This window comes from Pristis pectinata, chromosome 17 (genome assembly GCF_009764475.1).
Source record: "Pristis pectinata isolate sPriPec2 chromosome 17, sPriPec2.1.pri, whole genome shotgun sequence".
Taxonomy (NCBI): Eukaryota; Metazoa; Chordata; class Chondrichthyes; order Rhinopristiformes; family Pristidae; genus Pristis; species Pristis pectinata.
This window is the reverse complement of record NC_067421.1, coordinates 13,531,666-13,547,482: the sequence shown is the minus strand read 5'-3', so window position 1 is coordinate 13,547,482 and position 15,817 is coordinate 13,531,666. Positions and strand designations below refer to the sequence as shown.

The following is a 15,817-nucleotide window of genomic DNA, read 5'->3' as shown; positions in this document are numbered from 1 at the left end:
GTGTGAAGAATAAAATGGGATTAATGTAGGATTAGTGTAAATGAGTGGTTGATGGTCAGTGCGGACTTGGTGGTTCAAAGGGCCTGTTTCCATGTTTTATCTCTCTACGGCTCAAGTTTAAGGAGGGTGCAAGGTGGAAGGCCAAGCATAAAAGGTCTGGAATTATCAAAGATGTAACAAAGGTATAGATGAGGGACAGACTGAGGAGGGGCCTGAGATAGGTAATGTCATGGAGGTGGAAGGACAGGACTGGGATATAAACTGAGAAGCTCAGCTCAACATCAAATAAAACAACAAAAGCTGTGAAAAGACTTGTTCAGCTTCACAAGTCAGACATAGTTAAAGGTTATTTCACATCTCATTCTTTGTGTTCAGCCGCTGGTGTGGAAGGGATATTAGTGCTGAAAACAGAGCTTCAGGCACCAGATGGAGGCCTGGGTTGGAGGCTGGAGCAGTAGGTGGGTTATTCTGGCACAATGGAATGCGCCCTGTCAATTGGCCTGCTGAGAAAGATATGGAGCCATTATTATTGCTTGGAAAAACTTCCACCTAACTCTCAAATGAAAATGCTGCAGGTGCTTGAAATCTAAAATAAAACAGAAAAATGTAGGAAATACTCAGCAGGTCAGGCAGCATATATGGAGAAAGAAACAAGTCATTTCCTAACTACGTCTAACCTTCAATAGCATTACCATTGCCCAATCCCCACTGTAATGGGCATAAAGCGTCCCAATCAGCTACGTAAATGCTCTGGCTACTGCAGCAGCCCAAAGACCGGGTTTTCTGTGGTGCCTGTCCCAAAGACAATCCAGCATTGACAAGGCACACTGAAGGACTGAATGGAATTATTTTTTAATTTCCTGCCATTCCAATGAACTTGATACCAGTAGGAAAAATGCAATCCATGTGATCAGCAAACAATCCACCAACTAAAACATCCACTCTTTCCACTACTGGTGCATCTATGCTGCTGTGTGTACCATGTGTAGATGCACTGGAGCAACCTGTCGATGTCTGTTCCAATGCACATCCTATACTTGGAAGAACAAGGGCTGCAAGTAAATGAGAACACCACAATCTTCCAGGTTACACACACCATCATGACATGGAAATAAATCACTGCTTCTTCCTTATTGTTGTATCTAAATTCTGTAAGACCTTCATTAACAGCATTGTGGGAACATCTTTACCGTACAGACTACTGCAGTTCAAGAAGAAAGCTGACAACTGCCTTCACAAGGGCAGTGAGGGATGTGTTAAAAATGTTGGCTTTGCCAGTTATGCCCATAGCCTGATAATGAATGCTTATAAAGTGCTCCTGATCATTCAGTCACCTTGATCAATAATCTACACTCTTGTCCATTCCAGATATTTGCCAAGTAGTAGCCCAAGTGGGATCAGATGGGTAGGGGAAGAGGTGGAGGAAGGAGGAAGACTGACAATATATGATGAGAGAACAGAAAATGGGGGCTAATGTAAGAGGGTTAGAGGGAGGAGAGTGTTAGGAGATACTGATGATGGCTAGAGAAGGGAAGGGCCATCCCTGGGGAAAGGAAAGGAAAGGACAACAGATGGGCAACAGCGTCTTTATGAACAGTTCTGATAAAAGGTCTTCAACCTGAAGCATTGACCCTTCTTTCTACAGATGTTGCCCAATCTGCTGAATGTTTGCAGCCATTTCTGTTTTTATTTCTTTATCAATAGGATCTGCGGAAAGAAAGATGCCACTGAACATGGGCTTCTGGGTTGTGGTGATTGAATGTGGGAGAGTGAGAGACCATTGAGGTAACTTTAGATCAGCTTGTTCAGTTGGAATTTATTGTTCTATCAATTAAAATCTAATAACATTTGAGCTCCTAAAATAATAGCGTACATAATTTTAGTGACATAAATTCAGGGTTAAGATGGACACAGAACTCTCCAGAGCCTATTCCTTAACATCCCTCAATTAATCTCTCCAACATATGGTGGTGGTGAATTTGTGGAACTCCTTGCCACGTACAGCAGTGGAGGCCAGATCAGTGGGGGCATTCAAGGAGGAGATAGATAGATATCTAAATAGTCAGGATATCAAGGGATATGGGGATAAGGCCGGTAATTGGGATTAGAATAGTTTTTTTTCTTCTTCTTCCCCCATTCCCCATTTCTCATTTCTATTTCCCTTTCCTTGGAGCAGACTCGATGGGCCGAATGGCCTGCTTCTGCTCCCTTGTCTTGTGATATGGATTTTCCCTTCCTGCCGTCTGATATCTTAGATACACCTACAGGTTAATTTAAGAGAAGCTTCCTTTCCCATGTCAGGGCTATCCTTCTATGCCTTTTTCTGGAGGGGACACTATACCATGTTATTTGAAGCTATTCATCAAGTTTGACACCATTTGTGAGTTTGAATACAAAGCGTATCTTACCTTCTCTTTTGTCTCCACGTAATGTGTTTGAGTTTGAGTGATGCCATAAGTGATACCCACCGGACTGGGAGTGGAATCCTCTGCACTTCCTCAGAACCCTCACTGAGGTCTTCATAGGTGGATAGCACTAATGTTTCTAGTGCAGGAGTTCTAGGCTCTCAGCAAATCATTGCTATGGTATTGGTATAAGATAGCAAGGTTATTTTCTGATGGAGCCTAAGGCAGTCCCAGTGACCTTCCTCCCGGAGACCTTGTCCTGAATGGCCCTACAGGGACCAGTGATAAGCTGATGGACTTTATTTTTAAACATTCCTACATTTATTTAATTACAATCTACAAGAGGATGTACTATCAGCTGCCAGAACCATGTTGGTGTAAATATCCAGCAAGAAATGACACAAAATTGGTACCAAAAAAAATTCTAGAAATTTTTTATAGGCCGCCCAATAGTGATAGGGTTATTGAGGAGCAGATAGGGGAGCAGATAGGGGAGCAGATCCTAGAAAGGTGTAAGAATAACAGATTTGTTGTGATGGGGGATTTTAATTTCCCAAACATCAATTGGCATCTCCAGACAGTGAGGGGTTTAGATGGGGTGGAGTTTGTTAGGTGTGTTCAGGAAGGGTTCTTGACACAGTATGTAGATAGACCTACAAGAGGAGAGGCTGTGCTTGATTTGATATGGGAAATGAACCTGGTCAGGTGTCAGATCTCTCAGTGGGTGAACATTTTGGTGATAGTGATCATAATTCTATCTCCTTTACGTTAGCACTGGAGAGGGATAGGAACAGACAGGCTAGAAAGGTGTTTACTTGGAGTAAAGGGAATTATGAGGCTCTCAGGCAGGAAATTGGAAGATTAAATTGGGAACAGATGTTCTCTGGGAAAAGTATGGAAGATATGTGGCAAATATTCAGGGGGTATTTGTGTGGAGCTCTGCATAGACATGTTCCGATGAGACAGAGGAGCCATGATAGGATACAGGAACCGTGGTGTACAAAGACGATAATAAATCTAGTCAAAAGGAAAAGAAAAGCATATAAAAGGTACAGAGAGCTGGGTAATGTTAGAGATCTGGAGGAGTACAAGGCTAAAAGGAAGGAACTTAAGAAAGAGATTAGGAGAGCCAGAAGGGGATATGAGAAGGCCTTGGCAGGCAGGATTAAGGAAAACCCCAAGGCGTTCTACTAGTATGTGGAGAGTAAGAGGATGAGATGCAAAAGAATAGGGCCTATCAAGTGCAGCAGTGGGAAAGTGTGTATGGATCCGGAAGAAATAGCGGAGGTACTTAATGAATACTTTACATCAGTATTCACCACGGAAAAAGATCTGGGGGATTGTACCGGGGACTTGCAGCAGCCTGAAAAGCTTGAGCATGTAGATATTAGAAAAGAGGTGGTGCTGAAACTTTTGGAAAGCATTAAGTTAGATAAGTTGCCGGGACCGGATGAGATGTACCCCAGGTTGCTGTGGGAGGCAAAGGAGGAGATTGTGAAGCCTCTGATGATGATCTTTGCATCGTCAATGGAGACGGGAGAGGTTCTGGAAGATTGGAGGGTTGCGGATGTTGTTCACTTATTCAAGAAGGGGAGTAGGGATAGCCCAGGGAATTATAGACCAGTGAGTCTTACCTCAGTGGTTGGTAAGCTGATGGAGAAGATCCTGAGAGGCAGGATTTATGAACAATTGGAGAGATATAATATGATTAGGAATAGTCAGCATGGCTTTGTCAAGGGCAGGTCCTGTCTTACGAGCCTGATTGAATGTTTTGAGGATGTGACTAAGCACATCGATGAAGGGAGAGCAGTAGATGTAGTGTATATGGATTTCAGCAAGGCATTTGATAAGGTACCCCATGCGAGGCTTATGGAGAAGGTGAGGAGACATGGGATCCAAGGGGACATTGCAGTGTGGATCCAGAACTGGCTGGCCCATAGAAAGCAAAGAGTGGTTGTTGAAGGGTCATATTCTGAGTGGAGGTCGGTGACCAGTGGTGTACCTCAGGGATCTGTACTGGGTCCCTTACTCTTCGTGATTTTTATAAACAACCTGGATAAGGAAGTGGAGGGGTGGGTTAGTAAGTTTGCGGATGACACGAAGGTTGGGGGTGTTGTGGATAGTTTGGAGGGCTGACAGAGGTTACAGAGGGACATAGATAGGATGTAGAGTTGGGCTGAGAAGTGGAAGATGCAGTTCAACCCAGATAAGAGTGAAGCGGTTCATTTTGGTAGGTCAAGTATGTTGGCGGAATATAGTATTAATGGTAGGACTCTTGGCAGTGTGGAGGATCAGAGGGATCTTGGGGTCCAAGTCCATAGGACGCTCAAAGCGGCTGCGCAGGTTGACTCTGTGGTTAAGAAGGCATATGGTGTATTGTCCTTCATCAATCAGGGAATTGAATTTAGGAGCCGTGAGGTATTGTTGCAGCTATTTAGGTCCCTGGTCAGACCCCACTTGGAGTATTGTGCTCAGTTCTGGTTGCCTCACTACAGGAAAGATGTGGAAGCTATAGAGAGGGTGCAGAGGAGATTTACAAGGATGCTGCCTGGAATGCGGAGCATGCCTTATGAAAACAGGTTGGGGGAACTCGGCCTTTTCTCCTTGGAGAGACGGAGGATGAGGGGGGACCTGATAGAGGTGTATAGGATGATGAGAGGTATTGATAGGGTAGATAGTCAGAGGCTTTTCCCCAGGGCTGAATTGGTGGCCACAAGAGGACATAGGTTTAAGGTACTGGGGAGTAGACATAGAGGAGATGTCAGGGGTAAATTTTTTACTCAAGAGAGTGATGAGTGTGTGGAATGGGCTGCCGGCAACGGTGGTGGAGGCAGATATGATAGGGTCTTTCAAGAGACTGTTAGATAGGTACATGGAGCTGAGTAAAATAGAGGGCTATGGGTAAACCTAGTAATTTCGAGGGTAGGGACATGTTCGGCACAGCTTTGTGGGCTGAAGGGCCTGAATTGTGCTGTAGTTTTTCTATGTTCTATGTTCTACTGCTAACCAATCAAGCATAGACTATGGCTCACTGCAAAAAACACTTCAACTGTGACAGCAGTAAAAATTTACCAGAGTTCCTCTGTGTTCTTCAAGTGTCAGTTGTAGCAAACATCTTGATATCCGACATGGTTAAATATCAAAAGCACTTCATTGGTTATAAGGCACTTTGAGGGAACAAGCTTCACCTTAGAGGTATGGTAGTGTTGTGGCTGTTTATTCTATGCACAGGCCTGGGTTATTCACCCAGATACATGAGTTTGTAATTCTACCATAACAGAGTGAAATTTAGATTTGTGCAATGAAATAAAGCTACCTTTAAAACAAAATGCATCAGTAATGGTGGCCATGAAATTATCAGATTGCTGTAAAATTTGTATGTTATCAATGCCCTGGGGGGGGGGGGGGGGGGAAGCGATTTGCTGCCCTTAAATGGTTTGCACATGAATCTATTCCTAACATTGTGGTTGACTCTTAACTGTCTTTTGAAATGGCTTCACAAGCTACTCAGTTCAGGGGACAAATGGGGCCAGACAATAAATGCCAGCAACATTGACATCTGTGAATGCACAGTTAAAAAGCAGACAAATTCTTTCCTTAAGACTCATGTGCATTAAGTATCTCAATTAAGGGTAAGCATAGTCCACTGCAGACAGTTGGTACACTCAGACCCTATCCCAACACCACTGCCGGATCACTTCTTGCTTGTTGTCGGTTCTTGACATGAGGGCCCAATTGCAGGATCCATTGAGGTGACCATAGGCTATGTAGCTGAATACTAAGTGTTGATGTGCGAAGAGGTGGGTAACAGCTCTGTGGGACTGAGAAACATAATATAAATTGGATTGAGATTGTTCTTCATACTTAAGGACTCAGTCAGTGACCAATTTATGCAAAGGATACGTTTCTCACATAGGTCTGGATTCCTCTGCATTCAAGTTCAAGTTCAAGTTACTTTATTGTCATTTACCTATATGCTATAAAAACACATGGAGGAACGAAATGTCGTTCCCCCAGACTCACACAACAGAGGACATACATAAAACAGAAGACATACAATAACGCAGACAAAAAAAATTATGCAAGTACAAATAGTGCAAAAAACAGTATATACAAAATACAATTTAGTGCAGATTTAGTGCAAAACCAAGCTGGACGAAGAAAATACAGAACTCAGTGTGTTACACTAATTGTATAAACATGTTCAGCAGCAGCCAAAGTTCTTATACACCATTGTGCAAACCAGGGCTTTTGACATGGCATTTGTCTGAAATTGTCTCCAGGGTATTCAGGAGCCTGACAGCCTGGGAGAAAAAACTGTTGTACGGTCTAGTAGTTCTGGCCCAGATGCTCCAGTACTGCTTGCCAGACGGCAGTGGGACAAATAGGTCATGGGACAGATGAGGAGGGTCATCTATGATTCTGCAGATCTTGCGTGTGCATCGTGTGCTGTAGATATCCAGGATGGAGGGAAGAGGTACTCCAATGATCTTTTCAGCTGTACTCGCAATTCTCTGCAAAGACTTACGGTCAGAGATGTTACAGTTACTGTACCAGGTAACTGTAACATCATGCAGCTGGTCAGGACACTCTCAATGTAGGTTGGCTCTCTTCAGCCGCCGTAAAAAGTGGAGATGCTGCTGTGCCTTCTTGGCGAGAGAGATGTTGGTTGACCAGGACAGGTCGTCTGCTACTGTATATTCTACAAGCAAATTGGTGAAACTCCCAGGCAGGTAACAAATGCTGTGTGCCAGAAGCATTTTCCCATTACAAGTCTCCCTGCTGAAGCAGAGCAATGTTCAAACAGTTCATTTTCTTCTGGGGCTGCTGGAATGATAAAAATTCCTGAGAGTTTATGTGCCCTGAGTGCTGCTTGCACTTCCTGCTGCTCCTCTTTCTTCTTACTGTTGCTTCTGTCCCCTTTGGCCAACTGCTGGAAAGATGCTTATTACAAGTCTGGACCTTGGCAACGTATTAAATACTTCATTCATTTAACAGGGGCACCTGTCATTGGAAAGGATAGGGAAAGGATCTGTGTGGAAGATGTTTTCTAAAACATTTCATAATTTCATCAGTCATTGAATGAACTTGGCTGAAGCTGTGAGTGAACTCATGGATCCTACATTGTTTTCACTCTGTTTCACCACAGGTAGCAGGAAGCAAGCTAAAGGTTAGCCAATAGTGGAGAAGGATCAGTGGGCTTCAATCTCAAGATTCCTAGCCACCAGCCAAGCTCGTGACTGGCTGCAGCCACATGAGTCATCCATCCATCATTCTATATTTACACCTATATCCTGCAGAGTGGAAAGGCAAATCTATGAAGTCAGAATCTGAGCTAAAGCCTGAGGATAAGGATTAATTCCATCTTCAGAAAGGGAAGCACTCATCAGTTGTTTATTAACCAAAACTTTAAATAGCAGCTGACTCTTCATAATAAAGCTGGGGAGATAAATCCTTTCATAGAAGAGGCAGGTGTTATATATTACGCACTGTGGATTTTTGAAATGTCAATAATACTCCAACCAGGAAGCCTCTGATATTTCCACTGATTCAAAAACAAGTCACTGTTGTGGTCAGTGGTGTTATTATTTACCTGCAGTTTTGCTGAATGAGAATCATGTTAAGACCAAACCAGATCTGCATAGCCACTTTCTGCTGCTGGACTACAAATGTCTGAACCTACAGTTTTCCATAATGGAATCTGAATTGACTACACTGGTGTTAGACCTGTATTCCTGTAGATCTTTTCACCTGAAGCCACTTGTCATTGCTATGGGCAGTTCTCCAGTTTTCACTGCTCACTGTGTGACAGCTTTGCTTGTATTCAATGCTCATTTTCACATCCTTCCAGTAGGGATCACCAGAAGTAGGGTCCCTGTCCCATTTCTCCCTAAACTTGGGTGCTGCAGCAACTTATGAAAAACCCATTGAACATAATCAACTCAGCTTGTGTTACAATCTGGGGGGAGTTGATGGGAATGTGGGGAGAATAAAACAGGATTGTGGAGCATTAGCTTGATGGTTTGTGTGGACTCAATAGACCAAATGGCTTATTTTGATGCTGCATTACTCTATGATAACTCAGTCAGATCTCTTACTTGTGCCCAGCATCCATTGAGAGTGCGTACACATTTTAGGCCCAGAGTTTATTCCTTCTCTCCAAACTGTAAGAGGACCTATCACTCTATTTTCTTACATATATTGATGGAATATTAAATATTGCTGACTGCACCCATTTAAAGTAAACTTCTGGCTGGTTAGCATAAAATAAAGAAGGCAGTTGGAAAGTTGCAAATAAAGAAGATGGAAATAAGGCTTACATTGCATAATCACATCTCCACAGTGTTACAAATACTCATTTAAAAAATTGAATCCTTGCAATTTCTTGGTGTGATGAGAATGGACAAAAGCTCTACACTCTCACTTGAACCTCCCTTGTCAGCTATTTTAACAGCAGAGCTAATCAGTTTTAAATGAGCCGGTTAATGCCTCCGTTAGAAGCAACATAAGAAAGGGATCTCTCACTCCAGCGAGCGACACATCTGTGCACCAGCATTCACACAGTCGACTTCTAGTACCAGGCAGCTACTCATGGTCATGTGGAAACCGAGCAGCAACAATTTCACCCAGGAGATCCCAGCTTATTGGAGAAACAAGGGATCTTCACCTCTCAGCCAAGCAACCATCACTCTCACAGGGCACATGTAATACTTTAAGTGGAATTTGAACAGGATGAATTTTTATCAATTCAACTGTTGAAAGGTTGTAAAGTTTAAAAAATACACTAAGATGTACGATGTTAAATTCATGTGCTTGTTATCAATTTTCATAATATAACTATCAACCCCAGAGATTCAAATTCCAAATAAGGAACAGAGCAGAACAGGCCATGATACTGAGTGGTAACTTGCTTGAGATCTGCTCTGAAGCCCTAGCCTTACCTTAATTTCTCTTTTGGCTTGTTCACACAATTGCAACTTGTTCCCACTTTTTAACAATTATTTCATATTCTTTGCCCCATGATATTCAGAAATGGTGCATCAGTCTAACACACGTCGAACCCAGTCCTACAAGAGCTGTAGAGGAGAGAACAGAGGTAGACCATAAGCTGCCAGCTGTTTGATAGATTTATCTACTTAATCCCATCCTTGCTCTTTCCACATCACTTTGACTGATTTTTGGTTTTCAAGTATTTATCCAATTCCTTTCTGAAAGTTCCTTTTCAAAGCACTTCCAGCTTGCTTTCAGTTCATAAACTGCTGCTGTATCAAACCATTATCCTCTGAATCTCCTCTGATTCTTTTCACAATTATCAAACCATTAACAATGCCTTTTATAAATCATTTTTTTTGTTTGTTGTCAGGATAAATGGCCGCAGCTTCTCTAGGTTCCACATAACTTGAGACACTAGAGGGCCTAGGTTTAAGGTGAGAGGAGCAAGAAGAGTTTAAAGGACATGTGCGGGGGAAGTTTTTTTGAAACAGAGAGCGGTAGGTCCCTGGAATGCGCTGTCAGGGGTGGTTTGTAGAAGCAGATACAATAGCAATGTTTAAGAAGCAATTAGACAGACACATGAACAGGCAGGAAATAGAGGGATAGAGACCATGTGCAAACAGATGGGATTAGTTAGATTGGCATCATGGTCGACATAGACATGGTGGGCCAAAGGACCCGTACCTATACTGTTCTATGTTCAGCATGGAAACAGACAATCTGGCATGTTTGCTGTACTCCCATTTTCCCTCATCTAGAGCCATCGGTGTGACTCTCCCTTCTCTTCTCCCTCCTGTGCTTGTCCACCCTCCCCTTATCCTATTTGTTTCAACCACTCCCTGTGATGGCACATCGCAAGTTCTCATTGACCTTTGGGGCAGAAGTTTCTCTTGAATTTCCCATTGGATTTTCTGGTGACTGCCTCACATTGATACCCCTAGTTAGGACCTTCCTCACAAGTGGAAACATTCTCTCTGCAACAACCCTATCAAAACCCATCAACATTTTAAAGACCTCAGTTAGGTCACCCCTCACAGCAAACCTACTCTCCTCATTCAGCACAAGCACAGAATTAGTTAAGAAAGGTCAAGGAGACTGAATTAGATCTTTCAAGTTGCATAATGTGATTCACGCTGCACAACTGCACCATCTGATCTCACCCCACGAGGCAACCAATTGCATCCATCTCCAGCTACCGTCTTCAAGTTAAACATTATCAATATGCTCAAGTTAGTGGACTATGTGTTGCATCAGAACTACACAAAGCACAGAAGCTTCTGACCTGGAGTGAATGAGCTAATCACATGTAGGACTATGGTGAGAGAGACAGCAGCACTCTGAGTCCCACAACGGCTGAACTGAGGAATGCAAGGGTTCACTGCCCTGTCTACATGATGGAGAAAGGCCACTATGATTACCCACAGCCCTCAGAGCCAAGCAAGGGCTTTAATGAAATGTATGTTTCACTCTGGATGTAGTTGGAAACTTGCTCCCCAAAAGGTACTCGTAATTTCACTGCTCAAATTTCCACAAAAAATTATTTGTACCATCATAAGCATCAAACCTTCCATGAACCAACTCAATAGGGCAGAGTAATTTCCATCTTTAATTAAGCAGTATTTGGTGATGTATTTAAGAGTGGTAACCCCATCCATCTCATTAATACCATAAGATAAAACAGGTTTCATTTGGGTGTTTAGGCTCTCCTCTGCCCATGAGACCCATGAATTAAGATCAATGAGAATGAATTTAAGAATGCTATCCAACCACTCACTGTCTTCACTGGTGAATACTAACCGCTTGTTAGTAAATTAAAGAGCACTTTGTTATGAAAAAGCTTTTAAATCATGCCTAGAATCATAGAAATTTTATAACACTGGAGGCCATTTGGCCTATCATCCATGCCAGTCAAGAAAGAAATACACAACCTAATCCCTTCATCAAGTGTACATCTAGAACTTATTAAAGGTGATCAGGGTTTTTGCCCCTGTCACCCAAGCCAATGAAAACATTTTCTATCATCTTTCCTGTAACCTTTCCACCAATTACCTTAAATCTATGCCCCTTGGTTTTTGACTTCTCTACTAGGGGAATTAGGTCCTTTCTATTTAGTCTATCAAGGGACCTCATAATTTTATACATCTCAATTAAGTCCCCCCATTCAGCCTCCTTTATTCCAAAGAAAAGAGTCCAAGCTTATCCAATCTTTCCCACATAAATTCAAATTCCAGGCCTAGCAACATCCTTTGCTTCCTCTCCAGTGCACTTACAGCTTTCCTGGAATGTACAGTGAACTATATGCAGTGAGTTCACTAATATAGTGGTCTAACTGATATTGTACACCATTCTAGTATAACTTCCCTGGTAAACGTTCCACATGCCTTTTTAATAATCTTTTCGACCTGTCCTGTTACCTTTAAGAACCTGTGGACATGTGTTCCAAGGTCCTCTGCTCTTCCACACCTCTTTTATTGTATATTTTCTTGCCTTGCTCCATTTGCCACCTTACTTCCAAAATTTCTGTCATCTAACATTCTTTAATGGGATGGTTAAAGGTTATTGATCAAGCTATAACCTAGAAAATGGAGTGATTAATGCCCATTTTTATATGGAAATTATGCAAAATCAAAACTCCATTGCTTTTATAATTATTTAAAAGTGCTGATTCAGGAGACCTGACTGGGCAGCTGCACAACTCACTGCAGTCTGGTCAGATACCTTCCAAAGTCTAAAGAGTGCGCTAAAATAAACCGTGAATGCTTCCTTTAGCATTTAGCTACAGATATACTCATTCAACCTATGCCTCAGTGGTGATACTACTGGTGGCACTCAATTAACCTTTCCAGTTGAGGCATGGCAGGATTTGCAGCAATGCCAGCAGCTACCACACCAATGTCACTTATCTCTGCATAATGAAGGATATGATTTGCCTAGAGTAAGCATATGTTTGAACTGTACAGGAGTGTTTAAAATAGTGGAGGTGTGCTTAGAATCATTTATTATAGCAAAAATATGGTGTGGCAGGCCTGATGGCTCTCTCAACATCTCATTGTGCATCCACAGCAGCCACATCATGACAACATCCAATCATGGTTCTCATTAGAGGCAACTTGAAGAGTATAGTCATGTGGACCACTCCAGAAAGGCCCTATGCCAGGTTCCCTGCACCTTGTGCCAGACTGCAGTCAACTAGTGCCCCATGTACCTCATTATTACATGAGTTCCTCTAAGCTAATCTGCTCATCCCTCATGGTGGAATGCAATGAGGTGCCAATGATGCACTGTGTTCTTCATCAATATCCCCTCTCTCCACTCTCCCCTTGCCCCTCCTGCCCTTTGTTCCTCCTAATCCATGCCCTCCTCCCTCTCTTCCAGGGAAGGGGAAACAGGAGGCCTCTCCTGATATTCTGCAAGCCAAAAGTAGTTGCACATGAGCTGAGGCCAAAACACCTTTATGGTGCTGCTGCAGCGTAGATGGTTATGAGGGTGTCCACTGCAGATCAAATCAAAAGGGATGGCGATATCACAATAAAACATTGCTAGGGAGCGTACCTGGAAAATTGCAGATTGCATTTGATTCTGGTAGACCAGGACTCAGTGACTTCTGCTCTTCAGTTGCAGGATGGTCTCCTCTATCAAGGGCAGGCTCTGCCTTCATGAGAGCCATGGTCCTATTCCTCACTGTTATTTCCTTAAATGAAGATGGTAAAGGAAATTGAGTAACCTTTTTACATGTGTGCATATGGGCAGGATTTATGTGGTTTACAGTTCACCTTGAGATATCTAGTAAATACAGGAAATATCTTTCAGCATTGCTCTGTATTTTGGGGATTGTCATTCCTAGCCAACACTATCCTATCTACTGCCAGCCAGACTCAACTGTTAGTGGCCCTGTTGGGGCTCCTGCTTCACCCTACCTCACCCCTGACATCCCTCGTAGCCTCAGTTTCCTATACCAGAAATCCTATAACACATTGGATGATTTGTGGAGCTCTCACCTCTCCCCTGCAGTCTTCCTCTCCTCCACATTGAGTGTTGCTTACCTGTGGCTGCCTAGGAAGTATACCTTTAAGGGCTGACAACCTTCTGTTACTGGAGCGCAGCAGAGTGCCAGCAGCTGTGCAAGGCTGAGTGTGCTCCTGTTGGGACCCGTGCATTTCCTGTTTTAGTGCATGTTTCTATGTAGAAACCACCCAATTGCTGTGTTAAATGTCTTTTGGCCAATTCCATGATTTTTTGTGGGAAAACCATTTCACCGTTAGTGCAAAACAAAATACAAATTAACTGGCCCAGATAATGATGAAATCCAGTTTCTTATGTCTTAAAGTTAATCCCCAACTACCAACATTTTGGTTCATATCCCATTATCAACAAAATAACTCAAAACTGAAAGCATTTTCCAACAGCATCGGGCCAGATCGAGTTTCTAGATTGGCATCTAAACTCACGAATCTTTGGTCGGAAGCCAAGAGTAATATTATGGCTGACAACATGGAGAGCTGAATGAGTTAAACTGTTCTCAATGAAACTTCGACATGCTGTTGGTACTATATAACTACAGTTCAAAAGAGGAGAGTGAGTTTGAGGGCTTCAAAGTTCAGGTATCTCCAGCAACCTTACACTTGAAGCCATGATTTTTAGTCTCCACTTTGTGTTCCATATTCCCAATGGATGGAACAGAGTAATTGATTAATGAAGGAATTACAGGTTTGAAGCCTGTTGAAGACTCTGATATTCCACTGCTGTGTTGCAACATGTCCCACCTTCCCATTTCATTAAACAATATTAGAGCTGTTACAAGGCCATTTGAATTGTGATTTACATCAGCACATGACAGTGAATGAACAAGTTTGTATCACATTCTCAAGTATCACATAATATCTACACTTCAAGGACCACATGCCTTTCCCAGACCCTGATAATTAGACAGAAATAAGCAGAGTTCATTTCTGCACTTCTCTTGTTTTTCTTCTGTCTTTTTGGTTTGTAGCCATTTACCCCATTTCATTTGATTCTCCCCACTTCCCAAGCTCCAATTCTCTCCTAAAGGGTCAGACATTAGCTGAACTACAATTTCACAAGCAGCAGCTATCGTCCATTACCACCAGAAATTGGAACTCTTCGGGGACACTACCCTTGAGAAGTCTTGCAACTGTGTAATGTTGTGCAGGCACAGCCACCATACAATGTTCACTCATGTTCTTCTTTAATTAATTAATTTATGGGGTCTAGACATCACAGCCCAAGCCAATATTTATTGCTCATCCCTAATTGCTGTTGAGAAGGTGGTGGTGAGCTGCCACCTTGAACCACTGCATTCTTTCCACAGTTCTGATGGGTTGGAAGCTTCATGATTTAAACCCAGCCATGATGAGGGAGGGGCGATTCATTTTCAAGTTAGGATCATGGTGATTGGGAGTGGAACCTGCAGATGGTGATGGTCTCATGTGCCTGCTGGTCTTGTCCTTGTCAGTAGAGTTGGCAGGTCTGGGAGGTGTTGCTGGAATAGCCTAAGTAAGTCATAGATGATACACAGTGCAGACAAAGCGAACAAAATGAAGGCTGGGGATGGGGTGTTTTGAGATATCTTGTCAATCAAGCAGGCTGCTTTATCCTGGATAGTGTTGAGCTTCTTGGGAGCCATTGGAACTGCACTCATCCAGGCAAGCGGAGAGTATTCCGTCACGTTCCTGACATCCCTTATAGATGGTGGAAATGCTTTGGGGAGTGTGGAGGTGAGTCATTTGCCACAGGATACCCAGCCTCTGACCTGTTCTTGTAATCACAGCATTTTTATGTATTTTCCAGAAAAGTGGTTGCTTGGTTATCTGCTACACCAGCCCACATCCCCTCTCGCCAACACCATGCCAGTCATTACCCAACTTATTTAGATCATTCTACTTCCAGTGAGCAAAAGGGTTAGTTCTGCAGTTGGTACTCCCAGCATGAAATGCATCTAAACTGCGACACTGACTGGAAAATCGCAGGTTGCTCAGGAGGACATTGGAAGAGGCAAGGATAGATACAATCTTCAGCTGGCTGAGAAGAGACCTCAGGGAATAGAGCCAGCCAATTTCTACTGGTGTCTTCACCTGCAGCAAACACACCAAAGTGATGCATCCGAGCTACACCAGAAAACGTTCAACATGGAGCTGACCACCAGAAAACAAACCATCAGATGTAAGGCTGCCACACATCACATAACCAGCAATCCTGCAACCAGCAGCATGAGAATGCAATGAGAAAGTGGAATGATTCTTTTCCTTCTTTACTGGCTCCAGAGAAAGTAAGTAAGTAGTTTCCAGCATGCTCTAGGTTTGCTGGATGGCCTCAACTCTATACTGTCTTATTCCTGACTGCATGGGGCTGTGATTCAGCGCATTGTTGTTTACATCCATCAGAATATCTTTTACCAAATT

General features: G+C 42.9%; 1 long non-coding RNA gene across 2 annotated transcripts in view; it reads right to left on the bottom strand.

Annotated features, from left to right (window-relative positions):
• Positions 1-6,458: 6,458 nt before the first annotated feature.
• Positions 6,459-15,817, bottom strand: part of LOC127579517 (uncharacterized) — a 47,125-nt gene continuing 37,766 nt past the window's right edge. The window contains exons 3-5 of one of the 2 annotated variants that reach the window (XR_007957685.1): positions 12,951-13,089; positions 9,347-9,481; positions 6,459-7,409 (exon numbers count right to left, since the gene is read on the bottom strand). This is a non-coding gene — a long non-coding RNA (uncharacterized LOC127579517). The remainder of the gene's footprint in view (positions 7,410-9,346; positions 9,482-12,950; positions 13,090-15,817) is intronic. The other variant, XR_007957686.1, reaches the window with a different exon arrangement.